Source organism: Salmo salar, chromosome 29 (genome assembly GCF_965601325.2).
Source record: "Salmo salar chromosome 29, fSalSal1, whole genome shotgun sequence".
Lineage (NCBI taxonomy): Eukaryota > Metazoa > Chordata > Actinopteri > Salmoniformes > Salmonidae > Salmo > Salmo salar.
The window spans coordinates 32511895-32517352 of NC_138319.1; the positions used below are offsets into that span (position 1 = coordinate 32511895).

A 5458-nucleotide genomic window follows, 5' to 3' on the forward strand; every position below is an offset into this window, starting at 1 on the left:
GTGAGGCGTGCACGTTCGTTTTTAAAAACCGCCGGCCTGGGTCGGACATGCATGCATGAGCAAACACACATGCGTGACCGGCCACACCGGGGGACAGCGGGCACATGGTTCACCAACTACAGGCATGTCCAATTAGTGGATCTTGTTCTGTGGCTAAGTGGGCTAAATGAACGAGTAGCTAGCTATGTGTCCAGGTTACTAAAGTTGTGGCCACATTTGGTATCTTGAAACAAAATCAGCATGCCCTGAATATCTTTAAAACAAATACTCTCACGCCCTAAATATCTATATACGTCACACATCGGCTCTCTGACCATAGTGTAACGACCCTGGGTTTATAAGCGCGGAAATCGACTCTGCCGCTCGAGCATGCTTTTGCGGCACAGTCGATAGCGCGCCGGACTTTGGGCTTGAAGGTCGAGGGTTCGAGACCTGCTCCCTGCTGTTTCATTACAATACGTTGTCTCTCAGTCTAGCCTACATGAACCTAGTTCAAGAATTCATTGCGTAACACTGAAGGCACAACACTGTGTGCCCAAAGTTGATGTTTTATAGCAGATAGAGTGTGCTATAGGCAGTGGTGGAAAAAGTACCCAATTGTCATACTTGAGTTAAAGTAAAGATACCTTCATGGAGGATTACTCAAGTAAATGTGAAAGTCACCCAGTAAAATACTTCTTGAGTAAAAGTCAAAAAGTATTTGGTTTTAAATATACTGAAGTATCAAAAGTAAATGTAATTGCTCAAATATACTTATGCAATAAGGCCCGAGGGGGTGTGGTATATGGCCAATATACCATGGCCAAGGGCTGCTCTAACGCAAAACGCAATGCCTGGATACAGACCTTAGCCATGAATGGCCATATACCACAAACCCACGAGGTGCCTTATTGTTATTATGAACTGATTACTAACACAATAAGAGCAGTAAAAATACATGTTTTGTCATAATGTGGTATATGGTCTGATATATCACACAGCTTTTAGCCAATCAAATGTTAAATCATATATTATTTAAAATTCCTTATATTAAGCAAACCAGACAGCACCATTTTATTTTTATTTTAGTTTTTGGATGGCCAGGGGCACACTCCAACATAATTTACAAACGAAGCACATGTGTTTAGTGAGTCTGCTAGATCAGAGGCAATAGGGATGACCAGGGATGTTCTCTTGATAACTGTGTGAATTGGATACTTTTACTGTCATGCTAAGGACTCAAAATGTAACGAGTACTTTTAGGTGTCAGGCAAAATGTATAGAGTAAAAAGTACATTATTTTCATTAGGAATGTAGTGAAGTAAAAGTAAAAGTTGTCAAAAATATAAATAGTAAAGTAAAGGACTTAAGTAGTCCTTTTAAGTATTTTTACTTAAATACTTTACACCACTGGCTATAGGGTATTATTTTCTAAAGCTCAGATGCCCAGAAAATGTCATCCTGAACCTGGACTCTGTTCTACAGAATATGCCTAGGCCTATCACACGTTGACAACGTTGTCTGTGTTAATTCCTTCAATAATCCAAAAACAAGAACAAAGATGAATAGTAGAGACCTGCACTTGCATGGCCTACAATGGATCTTTTGTAGGACTTATGTTTGAACGCATTGTAGAACCACTGTGCCAATATGAGTCTGCGTGTCCCACAAACCCGAGCGCGCTTTCATCCTCCAAATCTGGGACAGGGGATTCTTTTGTGCCCGCACAGAGTCCCGCCAGGGTCACCATGGAAACAAGCTTCATTGCGATAAAAAGGCGACACTTTCTGCAGCCAAAGCATCTGTAGAGAGGCCTCGCCTCTCTTCAGAGAAATGTTCCCTGACTTGTCAAAAGAGAGGTGGGAGATACGGGTCATGGACGGAGGTTGGACTGTGTGTGTGAGAGAGAGTGAGTGAGATATATAAATATATATATATATATATATATATATATATATATAGAGAGAGAGAGCGAGACAAAGAGATAGAGAGACAACACTGTCTATATACATAATATTACATTTGTAATGTCTTTATTCTTTTGAAACTTCTGTATGTTAAATGTTTACTGTTAATTTTTATTGTTTATTTCACTTTTGTATATTATCTACCTCACTTGCTTTGGCAATGTCAACATATGTTTCCCATGCCAATAAAGCGTCTTGAATTGAATTGGAGAGAGAGCGAGACAAAGAGAGAGAGAGAGATGGTGTGCGTATTGGCATCATGTGCTCGAGAGCACGAGTGTTCTTGATGATGAAACAAGCAATAAACAAACTTTAACTCACCATCACCAACATTCCTTACAGTCCAGATCCCTGACTAATAAAGTGATGAATACATTGTAAATTGCATTCAAGGTTAACTAGGTTGTAACCTACAGTGTAGGCCTACCGTACTAGCCTACATCGACGATGAAACAACATTGCCATCAAGCGGACATTGGACCACACACATTGTTCTACCAAGTGCCAAGCCAAAGATTATATATTGAAAAGAGACCGCTCAAACAATGGAAATACATGTCCTCTAAGATGGAAGCCAGACGGGAGAGGCGAGACAAGATGGGATCACTCTAGCCAATGAGAGGGCAGACATGCGTGTGAACAAATAGGCAGAACTCCGTATTAAAGTCGTATTGTTTTTAATTGGCAAAATGCCAGGTGAGTCCACTTATATCAGTGCATTCTTAACAACCTAACCATTACGGAACTTCTATTCGATCAAATAAACATCACGCAGCAATTACATTTTTTGTTGACCAAATTCTACACTCTCTCATTGACCTCCATACAACTCTTGAATTAGTGGTTTTATTTTCGTGGACAGATTTCGAGCGGAGTAAATCCTCTCGCTTCGCCTCTTCCTCTCTGGACCAGCTTCGACAATCCCAGCGATTGGCTGCTTTCATACTGCGTCATTTCCTGGAAATGACTTTCACCGGAAAGAATATTTGGCGCGGAAACTTCTGTTGTGTTGAGCTGTGTACCAAGAGAGAGAGATGAAGGTTGTCAATAAATAGCAATGGCTCCTAACACAAAGAAGGACAATCCAGGCGGCAGTGAGTCTGAATGGAAAGTTACTGTAAACAAACAAACAAGCAAGCATGTTAGCGAGCTAGACAAGAGTGAACATGCAAATACGGCTTAGCCAGCAAGCTCTTGCTGTCAGCTAACGTTACAGTAGCTCTCACTAACAACAAAGAAACTATTAGCCAGTTAACTTTTCCAGAATTACTCGATTTAGTTACATTACATTTACACTGAATGTTCGTAATATGAATAATTACCTACAGTTAGCTCGCTAGCTACTCTGTGATGTTGACATTTTAGAAAGTGGTCTGTCGCTTCCTTGCTAGCTACTTTTAGCAACGCGGGTGTGTTTACATTAGCGTTGCTCCTATTGTAATTGGGTTACACCGAAACAGGAAGTCAGAAGTTTCATTTCAACTTTTTTTTTTAAGCCCTCGATTTTCATTGAGTTGTCGCAAACCATTTTCTCTAAGGCATCGCACATTGCATTGATGAGCCTGGAATGAGATATAACATCATTATTGGCAGTGGCATCTGGGCCCAGTTCAAACATGCCTTTCTTGGAAGCTGGAGGTTTACTTGGGGTTATAGGCGAAGAAGGAAAATCCTCGTCTGACACGATACGTGTCAGAGTCTGTCAGACCAGTATAGTTGTGGCAGTTGTCAATCAAAGCATTTGCCTCTTGTGTAACGACATTGGATGATGCCTGAGCATTACTAGCTGAGGAGTTAGCCATAAGATGTCTCTTTCTGTCAGCGCGCTGTGACATGTTGGAAAATATAGTCTTAAATCATCAATAACCTGGTGTTTTTAGCAAGCAAAGTATTAGTTTGGTAGTTCAAAATAATACACTTTTCACTATCTTTCAAAAGTCGGTAGGAAGTGTGCGTTCAAGCTGCCATCTTGGAGCCTCCCCAAGTTCCATTTCAACTTACTGTGCCATGGCGGTTGGTCATTAAGACGGGGTGAATTTGAGACAATATCTAAAGAAATGTATTATTAAACAGACTTTCCAAACTTCCTCAGTTTACAACAGACCCACGTTTGGAAAGTCTCCTTTTAATATACTGAACAAAAAATATAAACGCAACGATTTTACTGAGTTACAGTTCATATAAGGAAATCAGTTAATTGAAATAAATTCATTAGGCCCTAATGTGGATTTCACATTTACATTTTACATTTTAGTCATTTAGCAGACGCTCTTATCCAGAGCGACTTACAGTAGTGAATGCATACATTTCATACATTTTTTCCCGTACTGGTCCCCCGTGGGAATCGAACCCACAACCGTGGCGTGCAAACACCATGCTCTACCAACTGAGCCACACTGGACCATGACTGGGAAGGGGAGTGGGCCTGGGAGGGCATAAGCCCACCCACTTGGGAGCAAGGTCCATCCACTGGGGATCCAGGCCCAGCCAATTAGAATTAGTTTTTCCCCACAAAAGGGCTTTATTATGGACAGAAATACTCATCGGTTTCATCAGCTGTCTGAGTGGCTGGTCTCAGACGATCCTGCAGGTGAAGAAGTCTGTTGTGGAGGTCCTGGGCTGGTGGTTACACGTGGCTGCGGTTGTAAGGCCGGATGGATGTACTGCCATATTCTCTAAAATGACATTGGTGGTGGCTTATGGTAGAGAAATTAACATAAAATTCTTGCAACAGCTCTGGTGGACATTCCTGCAGTGAGCATGCCAATTGCTCACTCCTTCAAAACTTGAGACATCTGTAGCATTGTGTTGTTTGACAATACTGCACATTTTAGAGTGGCCTTGTATTGTCCCCCAGCACAAGGTGCACCTGTGTAATGATCAGGCTGTTAATCAACTTCTTGTTATGCCACACCTGTCAGGTGGATGGATTATCTTGGCAAATTAGAAATGCTCACTAACAGGTATGTAAAAAGATTTCTGCACAAAGTTGGAGAGAGAAGGTTTTTGTGCGTATGGAACATTTCTGGGATCTTTTATTTCAGCTCATAAAACATGGGACCAACACTTTACATGTTGCGTTTATATTTTTGTTCAGTATAATATGTTACTTTAGATATTGTCTCAAATTCCCCAGTCATAATGACCAATGGATTTTTTAAATTTATTTTCATTTTATTTAACTTCTGGCTTCCCACAGACTGTTCTTGTGCAACCCAATACAATAGTAAGTAACGCTAGTGTATGTAAATACACCCGCCTGGCTAAAAGCAGCTAGTCACTTGCCTGCCCTGAACATGCTTTCAGGGGATGACTGTGGTCTGGCAGCTCAAGAGAGCCAAGGGAGAGAAGGTCAAATACGAGGTGAGAGTCGTGTGTGTGTGTGTTCGTTGTCCAAGCCCTGTTCTGACAGGTGTGTTAACAGTTTCGCCACTTTTAATCTGTGTGTTTTAGTGAACAAGTTGTCTAGTATGTGTTATAGCCGTGTTTTGATGTGTGTGCTGTGTCTAGGT

The 5458-nt window shown here is 41.2% G+C and overlaps 1 long non-coding RNA gene across 2 annotated transcripts; it reads right to left on the reverse strand.

The window, feature by feature from the left end:
• Positions 1-2606: 2606 nt before the first annotated feature.
• Positions 2607-3642, reverse strand: LOC145865800 (uncharacterized). Of its 2 annotated transcripts, none has more exons than XR_014383100.1 (2): positions 3273-3642; positions 2607-2960 (listed from the first exon to the last, which is right to left on the reverse strand). It is a non-coding gene; the product is annotated as an uncharacterized LOC145865800 (long non-coding RNA). The 2 variants fall into 2 exon arrangements; XR_014383099.1 differs by having other exon boundaries at positions 3269-3642.
• Positions 3643-5458: the final 1816 nt, after the last annotated feature.